Source organism: Bos javanicus, chromosome 26 (genome assembly GCF_032452875.1).
Source record: "Bos javanicus breed banteng chromosome 26, ARS-OSU_banteng_1.0, whole genome shotgun sequence".
In the NCBI taxonomy this organism is placed as follows: domain Eukaryota; kingdom Metazoa; phylum Chordata; class Mammalia; order Artiodactyla; family Bovidae; genus Bos; species Bos javanicus.
The window spans coordinates 20,816,680-20,832,480 of NC_083893.1; the positions used below are offsets into that span (position 1 = coordinate 20,816,680).

Below are 15,801 nucleotides of genomic sequence, written 5' to 3' on the forward strand. Positions count from 1 at the left end.
TTTTATTAATTGTTGGGCTTTAAAACTACATGAAAATATTGACATTGAGATTTTTTTTTAACAGTCATCAAGCCACTAAATATTGATGAAAGTGAAAGTGTTAGTCGCTCAGCTGTGTCTGACTCTTTGACCCCACAAACTGCAGCCTGCCAGGCTCCTCTGTCCATGGGATTTTCCTGGCAAGAATACTGGAGTGGGTTGCCATCCCCTTCTCCTGGGGATCTTCCCGACCCAGGGATAAAACCCAGGTCTCCTACATTGCAGGCAGATTCTTTACCATCTGAACCACCAGATAAATAAAGCCAAATATTGCTTCACACTTCAACAATTTTCTTTCTTTTTAATATTGACTAATTACCCTGTAGAACTATTACAGTTGACTAGTGGGTCAAGGCAACAAGACTAAAAGAAAAATAAAACAAAATTGGACTTCTTCATGTCTACAGCGGTCCACATATTATAATTATTGAACGACATCTAGACAGTGGCAGCATAAAGAACAGATAATAAACACTATAGGTGTGAAGACCACACACATTAGTATTATGCTCTACAGTCTGGCTAGCGGCTCAGGAATAAAACACAAGACCCCAACAGGCACTAACAAAGGTCTGATTTTAATGTAAACTCATTCTCCTCTTAACTGACCCTTCAGGGATTCTGTTTCCTGATAAGCAGATCTAAACTATAAGACAATAATATCCCAAGGAAGTTCTGGCACTGAGCCCCAGAAATCCTTAAAGCAACAGACACGGTCTGAAAGAAGAAAACCAGACCACTCACTCGCTTCTCCCTTCCCTTCTCTGACTCTAGCGACCATGAAAATTCCTTGCCAAAGAGAAGCTATAAAATTCCTTATGCGGCAAAATGTTTTTTAGAGATATCTGCTGCTGATTATGTCATTCCCTATCACCTGGAACATTTTGGAAGACTCCTCAGAAACGACCTCTGGACCAGACCAAGCTGTATGTGGGTCAGTGAACCCTTTCTATTTATGGAGACTGAATAACTTGGAACCTCCAAAAGTGACTGACAGATTAAAAGTGTAAATTAACTCGCAATTGGGCAATAAGGTTGCATCATAGCCATTCAAAAAACCCAGAATGTGGGAAACTATATGACAAAACGCTTTAACAAAATAAACTGTAATCAAAACTTAAAATGAAAATGAAAGGAAAGGGAACTTATCAATTAAAAACTACTTAAGAAATATATTAGCTGAATGCAATGGGTGCCATTTCTTGGATTCCAATTCAAACAAATCAACTGTTTAAGAAACAGAGACAAATGGAAGAAATTCTGAACATTGACTAGCTTCCTGATTATATATTAAGGAATGACTAGTGCTTTTTCTTAGGTGACAGTAATGGTACTGCTGCCATATGTAAATAAAATGCAATTCTTTTATTTTTCCTTCTAAGTCACTAGAACCAGAGAATCTTAAAAAGGGCAAAGGGAGGTGGAACACAAACCAACTCAGCTTTCTACATCTTAAATTGAGTGTTGGATACATGGGACATTTGTTGTATTGTTCTTTACTCATTTTTTGCAAATCTCAAATATTATTAATTATTAGGAAATTATTATTTTTAGGAAACAGTCAAAAAGCCAGAGAACGCAAGCTGGATGGGTAGTTTCAGAGCCTCTCCCTTTCTGAGGTGCTATTCGTTTCTGTCTGCAGAGTCAACACGGGATCTGGGAAGAAACTCCCCAGCCAGTCCCCGCTGCAGACTCCTCCCAGTCCCCCTACACCTCACTCCAGTGAGCAGTGTGGTGAACATGAAAAAAGGACAATCATCACTAACCATGTGACTGTGTACGTCATTCCTGGTCTTCAGGCAGCCACTTACCTGAGACCTGCTATGGCATGCTGGTTAAGACAGTGGGTGCTGGAGAAAAACAGGTGTTTGATTTCCTGCTCTATCACTTAACAGCATTAAAAACTTTAGGGCAAGTTTCCTAACCAACTTGTACCTGAGTTTCTCCAAATGCAAAATGAGGATTACAATAGCACTTTCCTTATACATTCAGAAAACGAAGATCATGGCATCTGGTCCCACCACTTCATGGGAAATAGATGGGGAAACAGTGGAAACAGTGTCAGACTTTATTTTTCTGGGCTCCAAAATCACTACAGATGGTGACTGCAGCCATGAAATTAAAAGACGCTTACTCCTCGGAAGGAAAGTTATGACCAACCTAGACAGCATATTCAAAAGCAGAGACATTCCTTTGCCAACAAAGGTTCGTCTAGTCAAGGCTATGGTTTTTCCTGTGGTCATGTACGGATGTGAGAGTTGGACTCTGAAGAAGGCTGAGCGCCGAAGAATTGATGCTTTTGAACTGTGGTGTTGGAGAAGACTCTTGAGAGTCCCTTGGACTGCAAGGAGATCCAACCAGTCCATTCTGAAGGAGATCAGCCCTGGGATTTCTTTGGAAGGAATGATGCTAAAGCTGAAACTCCAGTACTTTGGCCACCTCATGCCAAGAGTTGACTCACTGGAAAAGACTCTGATGCTGGGAGGGATTGAGGGCAGGAGGAGAAGGGGATGACAGAGGATGAGATGGCTGGATGGCATCACTGACTGGATGGACGTGAGTCTGAGTGAACTCCAGGAGTTGGTGATGGACAGGGAGGCCTGGCGTGCTGCAATTCATGGGGTCGCAAAGAGTTGGACACGACTGAGCAACTGATCTGATCTGATCTGATCTTCCTTATAAAATTGTTCTGAAGATTAAATAAAAATGCAGTTAGGACTATGACTGGCTAAAATATTAGCCACTGTTAGTACATTATTATTGTTGTTTTAAATTCCTTTCCCTTCATTTAAATTCAGACTCCTAGTATGGCACCCCACTCCAGTACTCTTGCTTGGAAAATCCCATGGACAGAGGAGCCTGGTAGGCTGCAGTCCATGGGGTCGCGAAGAGTCAGACACGACTGCGCGACTTCACTTCCACTTTTCACTTTCATGCATTGGAGAAGGAAATGGCAACCCACTCCAGTGTTCTTGCCTGGAGAATCCCAGGGATGGGGGAGCCTGGTGGGCTGCCATCTATGGGGTCGCACAGAGTCGGACACGACTGAAGCGACTTAGCAGCAGCAGTGAACCCCAAGACATATTCATAATTATAATAATATACTTATTGCTATCCTCATTGCTATAGGAAAGAAAGAGAGATCTGACTGAAGTAGAAATAGGGACGTGGAATTAGAATATACATGGACAGTTTGGATCAGATTTGAGGGCCAGGTAATGTGTCAACCAGTAGAATAATAGTAGGTAAAAATAATGGTTAAGTGGTATTTTTCAGGACCTTGACTCAAACAATGCTCTATACAAGACAGATGGGTCTACAGCCTTGGCCTCCAGGACAGCATTATGGTGTCTTTGTGTCAAACCCCCCCCTCCTTTTTTCTCTCTTAGCACCCTACAGAATGCTATTTAATATGACTGAGCCTTGCTTTATATTAAGTGACCAGGTATATGCAGCATGACTGTTCATCATAACAATCCTGAATCATATCCAGAAACAACAGAGATGCCAAAAGGTTTCTGCATGGCTGGGGAAGGGAGGAAGAATAAACTAGAAAGGGGGAGGGCATGGGGTGTGACACTGGGCATTCAGTGCCACTCGGCACATCCACTGCAACTTTTTTTGCTGATGGGGCAGATCATTTGTCCTAAGAGAATCAATCACCTCATGAAAACAACGCAGAGTGTGTGCTGGGCCCGGAACCTATGAGCCCACGTCAGCACGGACTATTCTCTCGGCAGCCCTACTCCCGCCATGTGCTTGTCAGCAACACAGACACACTCCACTTTCAAAAACCACAGAGTGGCTAAAACAGATATAGAGAAATTAACTCTGTGGCTGGGTTGATAGAAACACTTAAAAGGTCAAGCAGGAAACGGGGACTCTACTAGTTTATCGAACCCATGAGGCTAAGAAAATTGTCTTCCCTTACCTCTCCCTTAAGACTTTCCCTCGCTGTAACACACAGCTGCCTCCTTACAGATTGACTCATTTTATGGGTTCCATCTGTTGAGGGCATGCTACGTACCAGGCAAGGCTCAAAGGTGCTTGGGATTTATCAGTGCACAAAACAGGTTCCTGTCCTTGAAGAACTTCCTCCTGGAGGGATGGGGAAGGCAGACAACAAGATCTGAGGAAGTGACAGGTATCTCAGCAAAATGAAAAAGAGCAGGGTGAAGGAATGAGGAGTGAGGAGGGGAGGGCATTGGATACTGAATCTATCAGCTGATAAGAATGTTAAAAATTCTGTCACTTCCAGCAATTTAGTACCACACTCCCTCACCTCACACTAGCAGAAGGTGATTAGGGAAACAAGACAATATTTTGGGCTTATTTCAGGGTCAAAAGAAAGTAAATTACAACTATTTCCTCCATACTTTTTATTTTCTGAAAGATAAATGCAAATGTGTTCTAAACAAGGAAGGTGCTAACTGAACTGAAGCAGAGTGACATCAAATAGATTCCTCCTCTCCTTCAAGCTAGTCTTCCGTCTGCTGGCAGATGGACTATGACTTCTCCATACTCTGGTAATGAGGCCAGGCTGTCTGTGCACTCAGACCCAGCCTGTTAGAAATGTCCAAGTCATCAGCAAGCTATAACCCTGCCTCTATAAACAAATCATATCTTTCTTACAGCTTTTTTTTTTTTTCCAGAATATCAATCAAAGCAAGACAAACAAAAGCTAATGGCCTAAACCTGAAAAAGGAGGGGTGATGCAAAATTATATAGCCCAACGTTAGGTGAATTCGCCTCCTCCAAAAAGTAAGCCCCCCATACCTACTCCCCAAAGAAGACCAGAGAGAGAAACAGTTTAACAGGGATTTATTCTAAAAGGCAGGATCAAAGATTTCCTTTTCTATTTGCAAATTTTCTACAATTAAGAGGCATAATTTTTATAATTAAGAAAAAACAGCTAGCTTAAAAAAAAAAAAAAACAATCATGTACCAAAGAGATGGCCCTGAGAATCTACTGCCCAACACTCTAGCAGTTATGGCTGCTAAAGAGCTACTTGCTGAACCATCTCAATATTCTGTGAGATATACTTAGGTGAGATTTATACCCAGAGCAGAGACTGATCCACAGAGCAAGGAAACTATAATTTTACATATCTTATATTTACAATCATGCTGACGACTTCAGTTATGCTGAATATGGCGCTCTCATCCTTCACACCAGCTTTTTAAATTCTCACTCTTAAAGCAGGAGGAAAACGATGACATAACAGTGAAATAAGCTTATATTGGAATTGTGATATGTTTACCATAAATTTATATATGCAGTGTTCAGAAATGCTGACTTTTATTAATCTTCTTATACTTGAAGCTAAAGCTCAGCTTAGATTTTGGTTTGCAGCCTCCTGACGCCATCTTATTTCTTTACAGACAAATCCTGAAAAGTATTTGACAAGGCTTAATACCCATTTATGATGAAAATGCTCAGTAAACCAGGAGTACCTAAAGGAGAATACCTTAACCTAACAAAAGTGTGAGTCTCTCAGTCGTGTCCAACTCTTTGTGGCCCCATGGACTGCAGCCCGCCAGGCTCCTCTGTCCACGGAATTCTCCAGGCAAGAATACTGGAGTGGGTTGCCATTCCCTTCTCCAGGATAACCTGATGAAGGTACACCTAAAACCTAAAACAAACATTATATGAAATCGGGAAACTTTAGATTAATTCTCCTTAAGAGTGAGGACAAGACAAAGATGTTCACTAACATAGCAACATTTTTGACATAGTTCTGGAAGTTCTGGTCAAGGCTGTAAAGGAAAGATAAACAAGAAATACAAGGATGGGAAACAACAAAACTATCAGTATTTTCAAAGGACATAATTATGGGGAAAAGAAACAACAGAAAACAGCAGACTATTTGAATAAGACAGTGAAGCCGGGCTGCAAAATACAAGATTAACTTACAATAATCAATACCATTTCTCTTAAACTACCAATAGCCAACAGTAATAGAAATACACATGATTCACAATAGTAACAAAACTATTATTCAGTATTCAGAAATTAATTTAGCCAAGAATATCCTCTTAGACCTTTATGGAGAAAACCTGAAAGTTCTAATATGGGACTTAAAGATGAGCTGATGAAGTATTTAGGCGTAAAGGGTCATGATGTCTGCAACTAATAACTCAAATGGGTAAGAACAAATGGCAGAGAAATGTAGACAGGGAGTAATAAAGCAAATACAGCAATATGAATCTAGGTAAGGGATATACAGGAGCTCTTTGTACTAATCTTAAAATTCCTCTGTTAGTTTTAAATCATTTCCAAGTAAAACAAAAATTCTGGAAAAAAACTGAGCTGAATAAATGAAGAGACACATGCCATACTTCTGAATGAAATAAGCTAATATCAAAAAGATGTTAAGCCTCTCTCAAATACTTTATAAATTCAAGGTAAGCCCAATAAAAATTTCTCAAAAAATTTGAGGAACTTGATAAACATACTGCAAATGTTATATGGAAAAATAATGACCCCAGAGTAGCTAAATAAATTTAAAAATAAAAGAGATGGGATACTTGCTGTGCCATTCATGAGGTTGTATTGCCAAATCACTGTAATAAAATTAGAGCAATAAAAAACAGAGCAAGAACTGACAAACTAATGGAACAAAAAAGAGGCTTAGAGATAGACTAGTGTATCCACGGAAACCATACAGGAGAAAGAGAGTATCACAATGTAATGAGAGAAATGATGGGTTTTTTGGATATGTTACTGGAAAAAACTGGCTCATTAAATGGAGAATAATAGGGCTGGATCCCTATCTAACTCATGTGTAATGTGGACTCTAGACAAATTAAAGGAATAGCAATAACTTGGGGACTGGCAGGGCCTTCTTAAAACTCTAAAAGCATAAGATATAAGCCAAAGAATTTACTTATTTCATTAAAATTAAGAATTTTTATTAAAAAAAGAATTTTTATTGATAAAAGGACAACAAAGACAAAATTAACATATGAGAAAACATCTACAAAGTGATGATGAATAAACATCTATAAACTGTCTTCCACGAGTCAACAGCAACAACACAGTAACTTCAAGAGAAAATGGGCTAAGACAGGAATCAGTAATTTATAGATAAAACTATATGTATAAGAGATCTTTATAATCATTAGTAACCAAAGAATACAAATGAAAACGACAAGATACCACCTTGCCCCTATGAGATTATAAAAGGTGGAGACCGAGAGAAAGCTGAGTGGTGGTTGGGACATGATATAAGACCCCTCAAACACTTCTGGCAGGAGAGATTGGTACAGCTATTGTGGGCAGGCATCTGGCACAGTCTGATCAAATTCAGGACGTGAAAGACCATGACCCAGTGATTCCCTTCTAAGTGTATACCCCACACTTCTATTACACAGTTTTAGAAGTGGACAGGTATGAAGATGCTCACTGCAGCAATATTTGTGGTGGTAGGACGTAGGGACAACCTGAGGATGTATTACACAGAGAGGAGACAAGCAAAATTGTGGTTCACACATGCACAGAGCATGGGACATAATACAGCATTCAGAAGCAAAGAATTAGATGTACATGTAGAAACACAGGAGGACCTTAAAAACAGTACTCGGGGTGGGTGGGAAAGCATAATGAAATGCATCATCACCAACTAAAATCCAGGGAGGAAGATAAGGGGAAAAAAAAAAAAAAAGACATCTTTTAGGCTCCTTGCATGTTAAAAAAGAAGAATTCAAATGACCTGTGATGAAAACAAAATTAGAATTGTTTCCTTCCCCTAAGTTTCCAACTTTCCTAACAACAAAAGCAACTCTGGTTGCCAGCTTTGTTGATGAGTAACAGCTTTTCATCCTTTTTCAAGCAGGAAGGGAAAAATTCAGGGATCAGCAGAGGACTAAAGGGATCAGGGCAGAATGGTCACGAAACAGTGTTTTTGTTCTCATGACCTCACAACCTAACTGAAAAGAGCCGATTACCTCTTGATTAGGAGTGAGATTAGGAGTGATTCAGCTAAAGGCACATTGGTGCCATCAACTTTTCACGTCCTCTGAAACAACTTACTTTCAGAACCTTTTCATATATATAATCCTCTAGCCCACAGAGATTCCACACTTCTTAGAATCTAAAAATTCTAGAGCTAGAGAGCGCCTGGTTATCCTAAGATGAGCAAACGAAAGCCAGGGGACTGCAGTTCAGGGTCACGAAACTGGTATGAATGGGAAGCCCTCACCGACTGTGCCCTTGTCCCTTTCCGTCTCTCTGTCACTCAGCCAGAGTGATCCTGTTAAAACATAAGTCATCAGAAGCTTCTCTGTCCAAAAGGCCCAACGGGCTCCCCCCTCACTCAGAGTAAAGGCCAAAATACTTTACAAAACCGCCTACACTGCTATGCACACCCTGTGCCCAACCCCAACTCCTACCACCTCTTATCTGCTGCACTTTCCCCTCACCCACATGGGGACTGCTTGGCCACCATGACCTCACTGTCCCTCACACATGCCGAACATGCTTCTGCATTGGGGTCTGGAACTTACTCATCCCTCTGCCTTCTGCTCACTCCCTCACTCCTCTCAAGACGTAGATTCAAAGCGATCTCAGTAGAGGCCTTCTTAGACCACTCTGCACTTTATGAATGCACGCCTCCTTCTCCTTTCCCACTTACACCTCTTTCTGTTTCTTCACAACACTTAGAATTATGTGACCATGATCCAGTCACATATTTATTTCCTGTCTGCCCCCATGCTACCAGAATATCTACTGCATGAGGGCAGGGCCTTTTCTGTTTTGTTCACAGCTATATCCCCAGCACCAAGAACAGATCTGGTGCTCCATGAATATTTGTTGAGCCCTGATTTGTTCATCAATTCTTTCATCACAAGGTTGATCTGTGATATGATTTTATGGCTGCTTCTTCATACCTTTCTGCCTTTCCAGGTGAGAGACTGATATCTTATAATTAGCTCCTGGCCAACAAGACTAAGTTATCCAATCTTGAAGGTTAGTTTATTCAGATTTCCTAAGCAAGGCATAAGAAGAAACTATTTAATATTAACTGAATTTGTGTTTAAGGGTTGCCATTTCCTCCTCCAGGGGATCTTCCCAACCAAGGGATGGAACCCACCTCCTCTGCCCTAGCAGGCAGTCTTTATCACTGAGCCATCTGGGAAGCCCGCTGTGGGGTAGGTAATACATTAACTAACTTCAGAAATGACAGACTAATAAACCTAGAAAATAATAAAAGCCTTATATCTGGTAGTGGGTATGCAAACCTCCATTTGCATTCTAGTTTAATTGCTTTTGTCACTTAAAAAAGTTCACCAAATTTAAAAAGTATCTGTAATCTGAACAATCACTGAAGTGTCTGAAATATGAGAAATCACCTTTTGCTTATTTCAGCCCAACCCTGATAAAGTGAGTGGGAGAGATGAGAAGAGTAACAAATTTGAAGATTCACCATGTATCCTATTCAAACTGTTTCCTTCTGAGGCACTGAAATAAGTCTACTGGCTCTGGAGGCTTCCTAGATTGCAGTCTCCCAGTTTAGGGAGGATAAAAATCTATACACAGTCCCCTTAACCCTTTTTCAGAACCAGAGCCTCATGGACTCTTGCACTATGTTCTAAAAATGAATATTCACTCTTGAGTTTTTAGGAGACCTAAATGATCATTCAAGAATTACAATTTATCATGTACTTTAAGAAGAGAAAAAGTGATGTAGGTTCAATCAGTGCTTGAAAGAGGCCCTGAACTGCCTCTTTCATGTGGATCAAAGAGGAATGTGAAGGGGTCTCTGCACGTAAGAGGGACACTAAGAAGAAATGAGCCAGGAAAGAAACAAGAGGTGCGAAAGGCTGTACTTTGGAGCTGCAAGACAAAATAACATGTACATATTTGGACAGATTGTCTACGAAGATTATCACATCTTGGCTGGAAATTCACACAGTATGAACACTGTATTGAAGACACCTTATCACATTTCCGAGGCAGAATGTTCTTGGCTTATTGTAAAAGTTATCTGTGCACTGCAGAGATCCCATCCCCAGGCCAGATTTTAGCAACTCTCCACCATACACAAAGCATTCATTACAGTCTCTAAATTTAGTGAATTTAACACAGAAGTAATTTGAAAAATCTCTTTTCACTTACATTAACTCAACAATGATGAAGTGACTGGAAGCGTTGAGAATAACACTGAATTTGAAGATTTGCTATGCATGATGCAGTTTTTTAAAAAACATGTTTTCTAAAAACCGTTATTGTCACAATGAGTCACATATGTTTCAAATTAACACGTAAAATCAGGGAACTTTAGAGATAGGAGTCTTAGAGATCCTTTAATTCAATAATTTAGAGAAAAACAGGTGCTGAGGTTTAAACTAACTTGCTCATCAATTTGAATCAATTCTATGCGGTGAGTAATAAACGCAGCAACAGTCTAAGAAACAACACCTGTATGCTGGCACATACTTCACTCTTCAATATAAAACAAGGAATTAACCGAGCCTGTAACTTCAGCTATACAAACACCTGTAGCTAACCTATGTGTGCTAAGTCGCTTCAGTCATGTCTGACTCTCTGCGACCCCATGGACTATAACCCTCCAAGCTCCTCTGTCCATGGGATTCTCCAGGCAAGAATACTGAAGTGGGTTGCCATGCCTTCCTCCAGGGATCTCCCTGACCTAGGGATCCAACCTGTGTCTCCTGAATAGGCAGGTAGGTTCTTGACCACTAGCGCCACTTGGGAAGCCCAGCTAATCTATGCTCAAACACTAAATATTAATGCTACCCCTGGCTTGCCACATTCCACAGCACCAGTGATAGTGAAAAGAAAGCTCACGTTACTATAAAACAATTACCGTAAAACAGACCTAAAGGCAAATTAGTAACCACAGAATAAGTTGTGACTATCCTTCATTACTATATAAATGAGACAGACAATAAAGGATAAAAAGATTGCATGTAAAGTGGAGTTTTCATTTAAAATTTAACTGTATACACCAACTATTTTCCACAGCATCTAACTTGCAGCAGACCTGACCCGTTTGTAACCCCAGTATTCCTTTATTCAACTGACAGCATAGACATCTTTTTTAAGGTTAGATGCCTTGAGAAATTGATGCCTGGTTGACATCGGTACCTGAGGCAGGAAAGCAAGTATACCAAATTCCACCAGAAGCAAACTTGCATCTCTAGCCAAACAGGTCTTACTCTTTTTTCGGAAACCGTCCTACTCCGACTGAAAGTGACGCTGTGTGAACCAGAAGAATTTCTTCATCTGTAAAATAACGCTGGATTCTTTTCCAGAGTTTACAAATTTCGCCTCATTGCCGGAGAGGCAGGGCGGTGCAGGGCGAAGATCCCTGGGCTTGCCTGACACAATTTTAAAAAGCCCACGTCTGCAACCCTCGGACTGCTGACCACCTGGCTTCTTCCAGTCCCCAGCGCCTCCTAGGGCTCGACGGACCTGGACCGGAGGGCTCCGACGAGGGCCCGGTGCCCCGCTGCCTGTCGGAGGCTCCCGGTAAGGGTAGCGGCCGCGGCCGGGCAGGGGCGGCGCAGGCCCAGCATCCCGGCGCGTCCCTCGGGGCCCGGGTCCCCTCCGCCCGCCGCCCCCGAAGACCGAACTGCCCAACCCGGCCTCGCCCGGCCTCTGACCTGCTCTCCGCTGCCCGGCGGTCCCTCGGCGCAGCGGGCAGCAACGGCCGCACGTCCCAGGCCCGCTGTCACCTCCGCCTCTGCAGGCAGCGGGCGGGTCAATCCCGCGTGACTCAGCGCCGCGGCCCCGCCTCCAGCCTAGGCTTCCGCCTCGCCGGGACCGCGCTGCCCGGGGGCGCCACGCTTCGTCCCGGCGCGCCCACCCACTCAGGGCCAGCCCCGCGCTCTAGCCCCCAACGCCCCGCCCCGTGACGTCAGAGGGGGTGGTGCTCCAGAACCTCTACCCCGGGAAACTGAGGCAGCCCGCCGCGCGGCGCCGACCCTGCTGGGACAGCTCGAATGTCAGCTCCCCGTGGCGCGTTCAGTTCTACGTGCAGCTCTCTCTGGTTGAAAGTTCCTTTCCTCCCTTGCTGATCCCTCACCCGCCACACACCCCATCCAACCTGGGGCAGGGGGTGGGGGGGGAGGTGGGTCGGGGGGAGTTCCATTTAGAGAAGGCCGATTCAATTCCTGTCTACGGTGCGGTCCTCTATGTTGCTCCGAGGTAGTTCCCTTAATCACGTCACAAATGCTTGGCGTTCCCTTCGGCCTGTTTTTTTTTCTGAGGAACTTCTCTCAGTATATCGTCGAGAAGTTGAGAGTAAGGAGTGACAGAATGCAGAACTAGGCAGGGCTGAGAGCACGCTTTTAACTCGTTCGTGAATCCTCACAGGATTTTCTTTGTGTGTTAATGGCCATAAAGTCACACTGCTTGGCTTCTTGCTTGAATTTCTGTGCTTGGTTCCTGGGATCTATCTGGGAGATGCTCAAGAAGCTGCAACAAGTCTATCACTGTGAACACATAACAGATAAACCTCTACAGATAGCCCCCACTTAAAATTGTTGGACTTAAGATTTTTCCACTTTATGATGATGAGAAAACGGTAGGCATTCAGTAGAAACCATAGTAGGATTTTCAATTTCAATCCTTTCCTGGGCGGGCGATTTGCTCTAGGACACTCCTGATGCTGAGAGCGAGAGTAAGCCTGCTCCCAGTCAACCACAAGATAAGGAGGGCAAGCCACCAATAGGCTTTCAACCATTCTGTACTCATAAACAATTCTGGGTTTCACTGTCAAAATACACTATTCAATAAATTATATGAGATATCCAATACATTATTGTAAAATAGGCTTTGTGTTTGATGATTTTGCCCAACTGTAGGTTAATGTTCCCTGGTGGCTCAGTAAAAAATCTGCCTGCAGTGCAGGAGACCTGCCTTCATTTCCTGAGTTGGGAAGATCCCCTGCAGAAGGAAATGGCAACCAGTATTCTTGCCTGGAAAATCCCATGGACAGAGGAGCCTAGCGGGCTACAGTCTACAGAGTAGATTAATGTGAGTGTTCTGAGCACGTTAAAGGTAGGTCAGGCTCTGATGTTGGGTATGTTAGTTGTATTAAATGCATTTTGGACTTAGGATATTTTCAAATTACCATGGGTTTGTCTGGACATCCCACTGTAAGTGGAGAAGATCTGTATTTCAAAATTCTCATCAGATATTGTTTCTCCTTTCTATTACTTGTGTGTGCTTGTTAAAATATATGTAACATCAGTCAGTTCAGTTCAGTTGTTCAGTCGTATCCGACTCTTTGCGAACCCATGAACCGTAGCACACCAGGCCTCCCTGTCCATCACCAACTCCCAGAGTCCACCCAAACCCATGTCCATCGAGTCTGTGATGCCATCCAACCATCTCATCCTCTGTCGTCCCATTCTCCTCCTACCTTCAATCTTTCCCAGCATCAGGGTCTTTTCCAATGAGTCAGCTCTTTGCATCAGGTGGCCAAAGTATTGGAGTTTCAGCTTCAACATCAGTCCTTCCAGTGAACACCCAGGACTGATCTCCTTTAGGATGGACTGGTTGGATCTCCTTGCAGTCCAAGGGACTCGCAAGAGTCTTCTCCAACACCACAGTTCAAAAGCATCAATTCTTCGGTGCTCAGCTTTCTTCACAGTCCAACTCTCACATCCATACATGACCACTGTAAAAACCATAGCCTTGACTAGACGAACCTTTGTTGGCAAAGTAATGTCTCTGCTTTTTAATATGCTGTCTAGGTTGGTCATAACTTTCCTTTCAAGGAGTAAGCGTCTTTTAATTTCATGGCTGCAATCACCATCTGCAGTGATTTTGGAGCCCAGAAAAATAAAGTCTGACACTGTTTCCACTGTTTCCCCATCTATTTGCCATGAAGTGATGGAACCGGATGCCATGATCTTAGTTTTCTGAATGTTGAGCTTTAAGCCAACTTTTTCACTCTCCTCTTTCACTTTCATCAAGAGGCTCTTTAGTTCTTCTTCACTTTCTGCCATAAGGGTGGTGTCATCTGCATATCTGAGGTTATTGATATGTAACATAAAGTCAATCATTTTAAACATTTTTAAGTGTACGGTTCTGTGACATTAAGTACATTCACATTACATCACCTACATCCATCTCTAGAACTTTTCATCTTCCCAAACTGAAACTGTATTCGTCAAAAACCAACCCTTCCTTCCTCTCTCTCCTCAGCTCCTGGCTACCACCATTCTGCCTTCTGTCTCTATTAATCTGACTACTCCAGGTACCTGTTGTAAGTGGAATCATACAGTGTTTATCTTTTGAGTTATTTGTTTTTGCCACACCAGGGATTGAACCCAGGTCCTTGGCAGTGAAAGCCCAGAGTCCTAACCATTGCACTGCCAGGGAATTTCCAGTGTTTGTCTTTTGTGATCGACTTATTTCACTTTGTATAGGTCCTCAAGTTTCATCCATGCCATAGCGTTTGTCAGAATTTCCTTCCTTTTTAAGGTGGAATAATATTCCCTTGTATGTATATACCACATTTTGTTTGCACATTCATCTGTCAATGGATGTTCTCCATCCAACATTTGCTTCCACCTTTCAGCCATTATGAAAAATGGTGCTGTGGACGTGGGTGTACAACTATCTGTTTGAATCCCTTCACTCAGTTCCTTCGTGAATATGCCCAGAAATGGAATGACTGGGTCACATGATAATTCTATGCTTCATTTTGTGAAGAACTACCATATGGTTTTCCATCTTTGCTTTTTGATGCATGTGCACACTGTGGGCAGAAAACTTTCTACCATATCAATAACTTGGATTTTGACAAAACTTAGCAAATGTGTCATTTGCCTGTAAAACAGTAACTTTTCTTCTCTCAAAAATAAGTAATTAACGTCACAAATCCCCTGGCTTTATTTCTGAAGATACTATTCCTATTTAGCTAACCACAATTTTGTTTGAGTTTTGGGGATGTGCTTTTCTACTGGTTTTTGGACAGAATCAAGTATGTCAGATGAAGGGGGAGGGATAAATTGAGAGATTGGGATTGACCTACAGACACTACTACACATAAAGTAGATAACTAATAAGGACCCACTGTATAGGACAGGGAACTCTACTCAATACTCTGTAATGGTCTACATGGGAAAATAATCTGAAAAAGAGTCAATATATCTATACGTATAACTGTCTCACTTTGCTGTATACCTGAAGCTAAAGCAACATTGTAAACCAACTATACTCCAATAAAGTTTTTTTTTTTAATTATCCTATATGAAATCAAGATGAAATTAAAATGAAGCACTTTATTTTAAAAAGAAAACAACTTTGGATGTCTAAATGTACACACAACTCACCTGGAACCTGTTTCTTTTACCTGAGTCAGTTTCAGAATGATCTGATAACTGAATCTAAAACCTCTGGAAGTTTAGTGAGTTCAGTTCAGTTGCTCAGTCATGTCCGACTCTTTGTGACCCCATGGACTGCAGCATGCCAGGCCTCCCTGTCCATCACCAACTCCTGAAGTTCACTGAGACTTATGTCCATCGAGTCACTGATGCCATCCAGCCATCTCATCCTCTGTCATCCCCTTCTCCTCCTGCCCCCAATCCCTCCCAGCATCAGAGTCTTTTCCAAGGAGTCAACTCTTCGCATGAGGTGGCCAAAGTACTGGAGTTTCAGCTTTAGCATCATTCCTTCCAAAGAAATCCCAGGGCTGATCTCCTTCAGAATGGACTGGTTGGATCTCCTTGCAGTCCAAGGGACTCTCAAAAGTCTTCTCCAACACCACAGTTCAAAAGCATCAG

At 42.3% G+C, this 15,801-nt stretch overlaps 1 protein-coding gene across 3 annotated transcripts in view; it reads right to left on the bottom strand.

Moving 5' to 3' along the window:
- Nucleotides 1-11,883, bottom strand: part of DNMBP (dynamin binding protein) — a 116,932-nt gene extending 105,049 nt beyond the window's left edge. For 2 of the 3 annotated variants that reach the window (XM_061403085.1, XM_061403084.1), the window contains exon 1: nucleotides 11,668-11,875. The gene's annotated coding sequence lies outside the window, so the exon portion shown is untranslated. Of the gene's footprint in view, nucleotides 1-11,667 lie in introns of all 3 variants that reach the window. The other variant, XM_061403086.1, reaches the window with a different exon arrangement.
- Between the last annotated feature and the right edge of the window lie 3,918 nt (nucleotides 11,884-15,801).